Below are 14,042 nucleotides of genomic sequence, written 5' to 3'. Positions count from 1 at the left end.
ACTTTCTACATCTATGGCAGGAGCTCTACCACTGAACAACAACCTGCTCCCTAGCTTTCAACTCTTCCCTATTGGGTGAAATTCTGATGGTGCACAGCATACCAGCTACACTTGTTGAAATTCCCTTTTCTACGCAGTTATTACAGGGCATAGGAGCCCTGCCCTCTCCACACCTCTCACCTGACCACCCTATTTCTACCTCACCCTCTGAACTTCCCAGCACGACTTACAAGGTCACATTCACACCATATATTTAAAGCATATTGCTTCTGCCAAAGAATCCTGCAATCTGCTTCTTTGGGGGATGCTGTGTGTTTTAAGTGCATAGTGCAGATGTGAGCAAAGAAACAAAATACAATGTGCACCATTAAAACATAGAAATAACTTCCAAAAAAGCTAGGGCTGTCCCAATATGTTCCTCTGACAGATGAACCACGTGTGTTGCCTTTCATTCCATATAGGGAAGCCAGTTGGGATGGCAATCAAATCTCATTTCAGCACCAGCAATGGGACAGCGCCGCTGAATCTTGCTTAAGAAGATGCTGAGCACCCATAGCTCTGTCTTCCAACGCCTTGCAGCTGAAAAGTGTTTGGGGTTGCCTTTAAATGTGTACTTAATAAGATTTCTCCCCCATCCTTACCCACTAATGATATCTTGGCGGGGTATAGGCGTGAGAATTAAATTACATGGAATCTGGATAGAGTGGTGGGGTTTTTAACAGTGTTTTTATTTTTAAAAATATTTTTTGAGATATGTCTTTCTAATGGGGGGGGGGAGGAGCCAGCTAAACTCATGCTATAACAGATTTGCTTTTCTCAAGCATCCCTGAGGTTTTACCTTAGTATCCCTGAATTGCCTTAATATTACAAAATTAGAACTGCTACATGCTACTGAAGACTATCTCAGCATGGATCACAAAAAACACAATGAAGAATGTAAGAATCAATAGACGCATGTTGGACTTCACTTTGGGGTGGTGGTGGAATGGAACTAGCTCTTGATATTGTAGTTGTGGTGGTGGTGCTAATGTTGCTGATCCCTGCAACATTCCTACCTCTCCAAAAGTTCATAGGTGCAATCTTTGGGTGCAATCATGTTTATTCTTGAGTGTATATTGCCCCCCACCTGCCTTTTCTCAGCCCCCTGCTTCAATCCCAGAAGCTGGCAATAAGTAACTAATATGAAAAATAAGACAACCTTTCTCTAACCTTTCTGACCAGAAAGTAGACTTATGTGCTCTAGTGAGGTTTCTTTCAAATCCATGCCTCACACAAAAACAGAAGAAGAGTGAAGTGAGTGACCTTGGAGGTCAACTGGTCTTGCAAACCTCAACTCAGCATAGGAACTACAGGATAGAATGCAGCTGCAACATCCCTGGCAAATGGCTGCTTGGCCTCTGCTTAAATACCTTCAGCAAAGACGCCCCCCTCCACTACAGCCCTTACCGGTTTAAGATGTTTCTCCCAGTTCCAACACACATGCTGCGCTAGCTGACGACACATTTCTGGACCCAATTCAAAGCACGGCCTTTAACCTTATTATTACATTTACATTCCCACCTTTTTCTCCAAGGAGCTCAAGGTGCTGCACACAAATCTCTCATTATTATTATTATCATTATTATTTAAATTTATATTTAAATAATAATGTGGACAAGACAACCCTTTTCTTAGCCAATTATGGATGCCACATGAAGTTAGTCCTCTTTTGCTGGGGTTTTAACAACTCTTCATTTTATCTTACAGCAACCCTGTGGGACAGGTTAGGTTGAGAGGCAATGACTGGTCCAGTTGACTTCATGACTGAGTGGGGATTTGAACCCTGATTTTCCAGGTTCTAGTCCAACACTCTAGATACTAAACCATGCCAGCTCTTCCCCTTACGATGCAATTAGAATCGGAGGCCCTATTTTGAGTCCTTCCTCCAAGAGAGGCTCAGAGAGCCATGATAATGGGAGAAGGCCTTTTTGGTAGTGGCCTTCCATCTTTTCAGTGTTCTCCCCAGCAAGCACCACCTGGCACGGACATTGACACCCGCTGGCAGGTTAAGATGTTCCTGTACTCTCAAGTCTTTGAAGGGATAGGTTGTCCATTTCTTAAAATATACTGTATATATATATATATTGACCTTTTACTAATTGACTGTTTCTGATGGTTTTGTGTCTTTGGGGTGCTTTTTTATTTTATCAGTACTGTTCTCCCCACTATCTGAATATTTTGAGTCTGTTGTAACATGCCTTGGAATATATATATTTGCTGATGCTTCTGAGGATGATCTGTTTTGTGGGTAAACATTTTCACCCTGCCTTCTTGTCTTCAAGAAGCAGCTCAGAAAGTCACCAGGCAAAAATGAAATAGAATATCTCTTTTTGAAAAACCATAACCCCAAACCAAATCAGCACTTTAGGTGAATTCCCTGCACTGGTGGTTTGGTGATATGTAGTGGGAGGCACCTGATTCTTCAAGGGAAGAGACTTGACTATGGCCCTATAGGTCATGGTGACCTAGGGAGGTGGGTGGGGTTCCTCAGGGGCTCCTGCAATGGTCTCTCTATCTTCAGTAGTCATCTCATTACCCTGAACCTGCTCCTGCAGCCTCCAACACCATGTTTGGATCCCTGTTAAATGTATCATTACAGGTCACAGAAGGGATGCGGGTGGCGCTGTGGGTAAAAGCCTCAGCACCTAGGGCTTGCCGATCGAAAGGTCGGCGGTTCGAATCCCCGTGGCGGGGTGCGCTGCCATTGCTCGGTCCCAGCGCCTGCCAACCTAGCAGTTCGAAAGCACCCCTGGGTGCAAGTAGATAAATAGGGACCGCTTACTGGCGGGAAGGTAAACGGCATTTCTGTGTGCTGCGCTGGCTTGCCAGATGCAGCTTTGTCACGCTGGCCACGTGACCCGGAAGTGTCTCCGGACAGCGCTGGCCCCCAGCCTCTTAAGTGAGATGGGCGCACAACCCTAGAGTCTGGCAAGACTGGCCCGTACGGGCAGGGGTACCTTTACCTTACAGGTCACAGACAAGCAGATACCTTTTTCTTCAAGGCGATAAGTTGCTCAAACTGACTTGGCTTGGCTGCCAGGATTATTATAGGGCCTAGTGTGGCCAGATGGGCTTGTTGAGTCAGCAACTGACTTTGTACAAGCTGGAACTACAGCCTAGAGGGTGCCATTGATCCATAAGGCCTATTCTGCCTGGCCTTTTGAGGAAACTAGAGCACTAGTGGTTTATAGAGAGTCTTATGAAAATAAATGAAAACGTGGTACAAATGGCAACGCATTAGTGCCTGACTCATGGAGGTCCCAGTGTGTGAGACTGCCCTGGTGCCTTTTGTCACCTGAATGGTCATTTTTACATTTCCTTCATCCAACCAATTCTATGAAAATCCATTCGGTACTCGAGGTAGTGCTTCTCATGTTCGTCTTTTGATTGGATGATGCTATAGCTTGGTGGAGTCCTTCATTTTAACTTTAAGTGCATTGTGTTTTGTTTATGCTGTGTGTGTGTGTGTTCACGCGCGCTCCCTCTAATAATATACATCTACCATCTCCAAGGTACACGGGGGACAGTTAAATCTAATAAGTTAATCTTGACTCCTGGAAATGAGATTAAATTTTCAAATAAAGGTATGATCTGACAGCTAAGGCATAAATCTTTTATTTAAAATAGAAAAATAAACCCATTCAAATGCAATCAGAGAAGACAGATGCAGATAAAAACAAGCTGCGATGGGCTATAGTACATAAATTGGTTAGGGCTGCATGATGGATAAAAAAGGTGACCTTAAAGTGTTGCACAACCATCAGCTAAAAGGGGATTTGCATATATCTGAATGTTTGCTTGTTATCCAAGATGGTGAGAAAGTTTGGTGGAGAGAGAAGTTTTAAAGTATAAGGGATAAGTTTGCAACCATCTCTCAAAACAGCTAGAAGCTAAACTGTTACGGCCAGTGTAGCCAGATGTAGTCAAAACACTCAACAACCAAGCACATCAGATAATACAGTCCCACCTGAATAGGCCTGAAGGTAAAATATTGTCCTTCCCTTTAAGCAAAGTCTAGGTCTGTGGTGGCTGATCCTCATTGAGACTGGTAGCGTGGAAGGCAGGAGGACTAACAGTAGGTGGAGCCGGAGAGCCAATGACAGGCATAGAAGCCTCTGACTGATCGGAAGTAAAAAGGTTGGCAGGTAGGGTCTGCATGTGGGCAGACTGAGATTAGTGGGGCAGTGCCCTATTCACTGTAGTGGACCAGCACCCACTGGCCAAGATGAAATTTCTTAGAAGAGATATTTCCTAGAAAATGTCTGAGAATTTAATTTGTCTCGTCTCTTCTGCAGCAGAGGGCTATTTTGCTGCACTCACTTGGCACAATGCCCTTGGAATTCTACTATTGGCACATTCATATTATACACTGAAAGCACTATGATGCCACTTTAAGCAGTCATGGTTTCCCCCCAAAGAATCCTGGGAGCTGTAGTTTGTTAAGAGTACGGAGAGTTGTTAGGAGACCCCTATACCTCTCACAGAGCTACAGTTCCCAGAGTGGTTCAACAATAAATCCCTTTTCCCAGGGAACTCTGGAAATTGTAGCTCGGGGAGGGGTTGGGGGAAAGTTTATTCTTTTAATTTCATTTTATAAAGTGTAGCTCTGTAAATTTGACATGTTGTTTAACATGTAATTTTATTTTTAGGATGTATATTTCAAAACTGCCGATTTTATTTTGAAAATGTTTAGGCTACCTCGTTTTTAGCATATAATTTTATTGGTAATTTTAATGCAGATTTTATGCAAAGCACTGAGAGGTTTTAATGATTACGTTGAATAGAAACTTATAGATAGATGGCTTTAGGGACACAAATGGCATGAGTTAGAGACTTTGCTGTGGTGACATCCTGACTACTGACCATCCACCCCTCATAGTTATAACTGGTGCCAATACTGATATCATTTTAGTGCCTGGTTAAAAGCTTTTTCATCTCTGACTCAGTAAGGACTAGAAAACCTAAACCAAAATATTGATAATCTTAAAGAACTAGAAAGGGTTCCTTCTCCTCATGAAGTTGTCTCAGCAGCTGCACACAGCTCATGGACCTTACATTGTCCACTTCAGGGATAAAGCCAGTATCGTGGAGATCTCTGGGGCAATAAATGATAAGCAGCCATGCAATGGTGGATAATAAACATGCCATTGTGAGTTTGAGAAGCAAAAGCTCTGCATGAAAAGTGGTCCTCTGATTGACATATTTTGACCAATATGGCTTCATTGGGGTCACAAAGATTTATGCAGTCAGGCCAGCTTAGCCTATTAAGAATTCTCCACTGAGCAGAAGTTGTTAAATTGCATTGCCTGAAAACACACATCATTTCAGTGTGTGGCCATCATTCTTTGCTCGACTATCTTTGCTGTTTGAGCCAGCAGACAGATCGCCCTCCGTGCTTGGCAAATGACCAATTGCTCCCTGAGTGTTGCCACTAAGAAGTGACTATTGATTCTTTCGCATCCCTCGTAACCAAATCCTCTCATTTGTTTTCAGACTTTTGTCTTCTCAACCCCACTTTTGTTGCTGTTGCTAACCGTTGGCCTTTTCTCATGCTCCACGGCAACTAACCATACATGGGTGTAACATTAAAAGCTACCACCTACCGAGTCAGACACTTGTTTATCTAGCTCAGTGTGTTTTACACCATGGGTGACCAGCTTGGCACCTGTGAAGGCTTTCACTGGGGTCCCTGAGCAGGTGCTCCAGACCCTGAGCTTTTTTTATATACAGTGGTACCTCGGGTTAAGTACCTAATTTGTTCTGGAGGTCCGTTCTTAACCTGAAACTGTTCTTAACCTGAAGCACCACTTTATTTAATGGGATCTCCTACTGCCGCTGCGCTGCAGGAGCACGATTTCTGTTCTCATCCTGAAGCAAAGTTCTTAACCCGAGGTAATATTTCTGGATTAGTGGAGTCTGTAACCTGAAGCATATGTAACCTGAAGCGTATGTACCTGAGGTACCACTGTATAAATAAGCAAGACTCTTGTCCTCCTAGAAAGGAAGTTGTGGGGGAAAATGTGCAGGTACCTTATAAATAATGTCTGTGAAACAAAAGTGAGTTTGGTGTGACAATCCTGCATATTTTCCCCGGTGCCAAGGAATGCTCTCAGTTGGTATTAGATTTTGACAAAATCAATGTGGGTGGTGTGGTGTTGTTGTTTAGCATGTGTGTAAAATCAGGACCAGCAGGACCTATCTGCCTCCCATAATAAGCATAAGATTGTTGGGGATGTCTCTCCATTTTTGTCTTATGTCTCCTCCCCACAGCAGCTGTTTTGTGTCCGTAGCCCCACCCTCCTCATTCTCTCAAATTGAAAATGTGCCCTCTGGTCTACTAAAGTAGGCAACCCTGTTTGTTCTACTTCCTACAGGATACTTTCCCAGCACCTACATAAAGATGATGGGAGTTGGATCTAGTACCTTTCGCGTGCAGCACAGATGCTCTATGAATGACCTCTTCCACAAGGCCCTTCCCAGAAGCCTTAGCATTTATCTGGAGTAAGATTCTATACACTGGAACAGCCAAGAGATTTAAAGTAAGACGAGATAAAAGAAAGGACTTTTTCACACAGCACATAGTTGAGCTGTGGAACATGCTCCCACCGGAAGCAAGTGATGACCACCAACTTGGATGGCTTGGGAAGAGGACTAGACAAATTCATGGAGGACAAGGCTATCAGAGGCTACTATCTCGCTGCATTCTGCCTCCACTGCCAGAGGCATTATGCCTCTGGGTACCAGTTGCTGGGAATCACAAGTGGGGAGAGTGCTGCACTCATGTCCACCTTGCAGGCTTCCCACGGGCATCTGGTTGGCCGCTGTGCAAACAGGATGCTGGACTAGATGGGCCATTGCCATGATCCTGCAGGCCTGTCTTATGTTCTTATGGGCTTTAAAACAAAGAGCATAGAAAGTTGTCTTATACCAAGCCGGTGCTTCGGTTCATCTACAGTTCAGCATTGTCTGTGCTGACGGACATCTCCAGGTTTTCAGTCTGGAGTGCTCCCTCCATCTCCAGTTCTACCTGGAGGAACCAGGGGTTGAACCTGTGACCTTTTGCATGCAAAGCCTGTGTTCTACCAGTAGACACATTTTTGCTACAGCACTTTCACAATGTGAAATGTGAATGTCGTATCTCTAATGCACCTTGTGATTCACCAGCCCACCAGCTACCTATGATCACCCACCGGGAGGCCAGGCAAACTTCCCACTCTGCCCTCCGTGCTAATGACACTCACAAACGTCTTGGGCAAAGTGGATGGATGACAGGAGAGCTTCTGCAAGTGTACTTTTGCAGCTATAAGGGTGCAATTCTTTAAAATCACCTCTTTGTACTGTTCGTTTCTCGAAAGGTTATAATTTGTCTGAGTCATTGATTAGTGACAAATGGCATCTTTCGAGAAGTATTCTTAACCTTTGGGGATATTTTTGCTTTGAAGGTCAGCTTGTTTGTTTGTTTGTGTGTTTGTGTGTGGGGGTTTTTTAAGGCTCACCTTTGCAATGGCAGGCCTGTTATAATTTGGTAACTCTTTCTCAGTTTGCAGTGCTTCCATAACATCAGGAAATTGCCTAGCATGAGAACCACAGAAACAAAGGAGGATCCACCCCCCTCTTCAGAACTTCCAAAGGAATGAAATATCAATTTAATAGATTATAAGAACTGTGCATGATCTTTGTCTCTTTGCTAAGCTACAATTCTCAGAGTTCCCTGTGAAGAGGGGTTGATTGCTTAAGCACTTTGAGAACTGTAGCTCTGGGAAGGAAATTGGGTTTCCCTAACACAGGCACCCCCAAACTCGGCCCTCCAGATGTTTTGGGACTACAACTTCCATCACCCCTGGCTAATAGGACCAGTGGTCAGTGATGATGGGAATTGTAGTCCCAAAACATCTGGAGGACCGAGTTTGGGGGTGCCTGCCCTAACAATTCTCTGCACTCTTAACAAACTGCAGCTTCCATAATTCTTTGGGGTGAGAGGAAACCATGATTGTTTTAAGTGGTGTCATCATTCGTTTAATGTATGATGTGAATGTGACCTAAATTAAACTAACTTAAGACAGTTTATTTCAGTTGGTTTACTGGGTATGGCTTAGTTGCATCAGTCTGTCTCTCTATGATTTGTTGAGTCCAGTTGTTTGCAATAGATACAACATGCATTCTCCATTAATATGAAGTGAAAGGTGCTTTCTTACTGCCTGCAGAAGAGCAGCCAGCAGTGGGAATCAACCTGCTGTAGGGAAAATTGAGCTGGAAGGCCTTGTCCAAAAGAGGGAGAATATAAGTTCATGAGTAATGGTAGCAGAAGGAAAGCAGCCCACTCCATTGCTTCCATAAGCACCTGCTGACCTTGGCTGTGTGGAGTGGGGGGATTTGACAAGAGGTTGGTGGGTGGTGCACAAGGGGAGGGCAGCAGTAGGGTGCTTTAGATCATCATGATCAAACATGGGACCTTCAACAAAGTCCTGTAGAGTGTCACTTCTCCTAAAAGGAGTGTTCAGAGTTAATTACATAAGAAGAACCCTGCTGGATCAGAGCAAACACATATCTAACCCAGCATTCTGTTTCTCACAGTGGCTGACCAGATGCTTCTGGGAAGTCCGCAAGAAGGAGACCGGAGTTCCAGCTCAGGGTGGATGGATCTGCCCATTTCAGTTTTTCATAATTAAAGTGTCTAGTTCAGTTTTCCAAACTTCTGCATCAGTTTTGCAATCCTACCTCCCCAAGTACTCGTGAAAATCCATCAGCATTTTAGTGTCCCTTTCTTCCAGTAGACACATTTTTGCAATGCAATGTTTTCTAATACGCACATATTTGCAAGCAGATTTCCTTGATATAATGCATTTTTGCATATGTAAAATATAAGCATTTGTTTTTGCACGTTTTCTACAAATTTGGAGAACAGCATTACCAAAATTGGAGAAGTGTGGATTCCTTAGGAAAGCTGCGTTTTGGTTCACTTGTTGCTTCCAAAAGTGCAAAATAGGTTGGATCACATTACATTTCAAACTGAATCAAATTTATCTCCCATCCCTCATTCAAGCTGACTGTTCCCTCCAAGCAAGTCATTCCATTACCTCTCCTTCCTTGTCACCATTCTTGTTAAAAAAAGAAATTAGTACATCTGCAAGCTTGGTTCCTCCAAGCTTGCTGATATTTCCCTCTTGTTTCATAGTGGTTGTGTCCTGGCTCCAATACTGGCAGGAATAACAACACCTCTCCCTTTCTCTTACATTTACACACAAACACAGTGTATCATATTCAGATGACTCCCAATCATAATTATAATAATTTATTATTTATATACCACTCATCTGATTGGGTTGCCTCAGCCACTCTGGGTGGCTTCCAACAATTTATAAAACCACAGTAAAATATCAAACATTAAAAACTTCCTTATACAGGGCTGCCTTCAAGATGTCTTCTAAAAGTTGGGGGGGCAGATTGTACTTAGAAGGAATAATTTTACCTGGAAAATTAATCCCTGTTGGTTCTTCTCAGCCATAAATCAGCTTTAAAGGAATCTACACAAAAGTGCTTACATATTCAGAAATTTTCAATGAGCACCTTTAAGATCCCGATATAAGTATCAGAATTCCCTCATGTATATATAGTATCCTTTTAATAAACCAACATCTTACTTTAAAATTCATCCTATATTTAGTGTTGATGTCCAGCTCACGCCTAAGCCTACTATGTATTATAATAGGAGGTTCTGTAAGCATTCTGAGTGAATTGGTGGCAGTAGAAAATTAAAGAAGCACAGAGAGCTAAACTGGGTCCTTTATATAAGTCAGGTTGAGGGAAACCAGTATCGCTGAAACTGCTTGACACACAAGCCCCTTGATCTATTTGTCTGTAACTTGGCAGGCTTTATTAAGTCTGAAGTACTAGTATGCCTGCAAATTTCACCCACTTCTGCCAAAAGAGGGGGAAAGTTAAAAAAGAAGAAGGGAAAGTTAAAAAATATCCCTATAGGGATATTTTTGGGAATGGGAGTAGGGGATAAAGCAGAGTCAGCAGACCCCAAGCTGAATTTGGCAGGCTAAAAAACACCTTAGACTGAGGCGGGATGTTTCCCTAAAATGCCAAATTGGGATCTGAGTGAAACCGTGTCAGTATATATCCCTACTTGCCACTTGAACTTGCTATTAGAAGGAGTGATTATGCTTTAGGAGTGCCCATACTGCAGTCTAAGTCACAGGATTTACACACCAATGATCTGATTCAAGTTTCCATAAGGCGGTCTCAGACAATCACTAGTGAGTTTGCAGCTGGAGCAAAAGTTGAACCTGGGACATTGCAGCTCATATTCTTAGCCACTAAACAACATCAGATCTCTCTTGCTAGACCAGTGCAGACACATTGGTTCAGGACAAAACACATGCAGAAAATTAGCTTTAGATACCAGCCCCTCAATTTGTTAACATTCTCTTGATTTGACAGCTGGAATAGATGAATGTCATTCTTGACCTTTTCGGGGTTTTACAGCTTCTTCACTCTGCAGATTCAGATTTTGCTGCAGCTGCGGACCAGGAATGAACTTTAGCAATACTTTCCTTCTGTCGCTTACAAAGAAGAAGAAAAAGTATTACCAACAATTAAATACTTTCTTTGAACAACAAGAAGATATAATTTCATGAGGGCTAAAAACTATTGACTAAGTGTTAGCAATTAAAAATGGAGGGCATTTCCTGGCAGTTTTCATAGAGGCGGACTGAATAATCAGACATTAGGACTCCAGATTTTCTTTGTGATTTATGGTGATGGGAGGATGCACATTATGGCCAGAACTACACTTATCTTGGCTAGAAGCTGCTTTCTGGAAGACCTTTATATAATGCTAGAGGGTCAAAGCCCACTTGGTTTGTTTTCTGGGGAGTTTTGGTGCATTTAATGCAGTCTCGCCTACCTGGTTGCCCTCCAGATGTTCTTGGACTGCAACTTCCATCATTTCTGACCACTGGCCAAGCTGGCTGGAGCTGATGGACATTGTAATGCATGATATGTGGAGGGAAGCAGGTTGGGGAAGGTTGATTTAATGCAAGGTTTCCAAATTTTGGGTCTCCAGCTGTTTTTGGACTACAATTCCCACCATTCCTGACCACTGGCCAAGCTGGTTGGGGTTGATGGGAGTTGTAGTCCAAAAACAGCTGGAGACTCAGGTTTGGGATACCCGGATCTGATGGAAAGGAGGCTTAATTACTCAAAACAGTATTGTCTGGCCAGGCCAAGACCATCATTAAAGGATAGTTGACCAACTGTGGTAGATCCTAATGCCTGTGGATTTAGAGTGACCACTTGTGCAATGATCCAAAAAGAGGAAACACGAGAGACAGAGAAAAAATGAAAAGACAAAAGAAGACACAGATTCGTTTTGTATGTCTATTTGCATATTTACTAAAAAGCAAATTTAGCAATAATTATTATGCTTCGAACAAATACATATCACCTTAGTGGGGAAGTCTGCAACCAGGTTTACCTGTGTACCTGCCCATTCTGCTGTCCAGGTGCTAATTTCAAGGCCCCAGCAGGTGGCCATTACTAAGCTTCCCATCTACCATGCCGTTCCTTCAGGAGCAAAGAATTCCCCACATGAGAGTGTCTTCTTTAACAATAGGGGCTGCAGGGGAAGGGCAGTTCTGCACACATAACCACCTGGCAGTGAAGTCATTGCTGCTTAGTGAAAGGGAGGTGGGGATGTTGGTGCTATACAGGCAGGCAGGGAGAGCCAATCTGGTTCATCGGCTGGTCTGCCTACTCAGTACTGATAATCCCACACTGCCCTTCTCCTCTCCCACTCAGTAAATGTTAGGGTCAGGCGTTTGTCAGCATACCTCCTTGCCAACTGCAGTTGTTCTTTACTTAAGAAGGTTGTTAGACATACAAAAGCAGATTGATTTCAATAGGATTAAGTGTCCTAATTTTGGATTGAAGCAACATCTTAAGAACATTTGCAGCATCAGTTCACAATATCCGGCCAGATGCTTAAAGTTAGCAGTATATGAGTTGCAAGAGCACTTTCTCCATTTTTTGATTCCCAGAAGCTGGTATTCAGAGAGACATACTGTCTCCAACACTGGAGGTAGAGCTATCATGATTAGTAGCGACTGATAGCCTTCTCCTGCAGGAATATGTCTAATCCTCCTTTAATAATCCATTCAAGTTTTCGCCAACAACCTGAAAACAAATGAGGTGCCGTACAAATTTGTAGCCAGGGTGGACCACTGACTGAGTGGACCACTGATTAATCTGAAACATGTCTCATTTGTACAAGTAAAGCTCCTCAAAGCAATCTGTCATGACCCCCTTTCCTAAAAGATGAATATTAAAAATGCAATTAAAGTCCCCCCTCCAGTCTTCAGCTGGTGTAAATTAGCATCACTTTAATATCTTAAGAGTGTAACAATGCTAATTTCCTGCACCTGTTCCTTTCTGAAACACAACAAACGAGGCATTAGGAGACTGTTCTGTGTAATAAAATAAAATTGCAGTATATTCAGGAGGGGGGGCGCCTTTGAATATATTGACATATTTAAGGACAACACATTCGAGAAAGGATGTTATTGTCTTGTAATTTGCAAGCTAACGTTGATCTTTTCCAGCAAGAAGGGAGGAATTATTTTTTTTAAAAAAAGAATGATGTAGTTCAACCTTCAAATGTTTTTGACAGGTGTCTGCATTCCCTTTTGCTTCCAGTTTGGAGTCTATCTTCCATTTAAAGAATTAACACGTCTTGTTGCATGGCAGAGCTCTCTTTGATGCTAGGCAGCAAAACGTGAGTACAAGCGGCTGCCCTTACTTGCCTTGTGTCAAAAGGGTAGCCCAACCCTCCTTCTGTCTGCTGCATGGAATGCCACTTGCCTGTGTGTTGGGCCATATGAAAATGCTCATGAAATGCATCGCCATTCTAGTGTCAACTTCGCATAATAGGCTCCTGCGGCCATTCTCCCATCTTTGGTGGGAAAGCCCTCGGGTTCCATTATTCTGGTCTCAAGCATATGAAGAAATATCTAAAATAATTAAATGACCTGTTCAGGCCTCCCCCAAAACTGGCATTAGTGAATATGTGGACTGATAACATGAAAACTTGTCTCTCTAAACAATTTTGGACATGGAGTTAGTTGCAGCTGGGATTTCAATAGCTCAGCAATGGAAAACCTTGAAAAGTCTACATTTGTCTTTGTAGTATATGAATTTATGGACTTTGACTATTGTGGAACAAATAACACATGAACTGTGGGTCTCCAGAGGGATGGAGGACCCAGACCGCTTTTATGTCATCTGGTGGCATTTTATATCTTATGCTTCAGACCTAGATACCCAACATTCACCATTCATGCCAGGTTGGCAAATATGGATGTCTTTATTGGTATGATACAATTTCTCCCTTTTATTATTTATTGTTTGTTTCCTTTGTATATAGTATGATGTAATACCCTGCGACTTCTCATAGTATACACATTTTAATACAATTTGTCTAATATGCATGCTTTTTCAAATCTATTATTATTATTATTATTATTATTATTATTATTATTATTTATTTATTTATTTATTTATTTTTGCATGTTATTTTCACTAATATATACATTCATGTGCACACTTCCCCTCATGATATGTATTTCTGTATGCATTACTAGGGATGCGGGTGGTGCTGTGGGTTAAACCACAGAGCCTATGACTTGCCGATCAGAAGGTCGGTGGTTCAAATCCCCATGACGGGGTGAGCTCCTGTTGCTCGGTCCCTGCTCCTGCCAACCTAGCAGTTCGAAAGCACGTCAAAGTGCAAGCAGATAAATAGGTACCACTCTGGCGGGAAGCTAAACGGCGTTTCCATGCACTTCTCTGGTTCGTCAGAAGCAGCTTAGTCATGCTGGCCACATGACCCAGAAACTGTACGCCAGCTCCCTCGGCCAATAAAGCGAGATGAGCGCCGCAATCCCAGAGTTGGTCACAACTGGACAGGGGTCCCTTTACCTTTACCTTTATGTATTACTAAG

Source organism: Podarcis melisellensis (assembly GCF_964234715.1).
Source record: "Podarcis melisellensis genome assembly, chromosome: 8".
NCBI lineage: Eukaryota > Metazoa > Chordata > Lepidosauria > Squamata > Lacertidae > Podarcis > Podarcis melisellensis.
The sequence above is the reverse complement of the archived record's forward strand: the minus strand, read 5'-3'. Positions refer to the sequence as shown.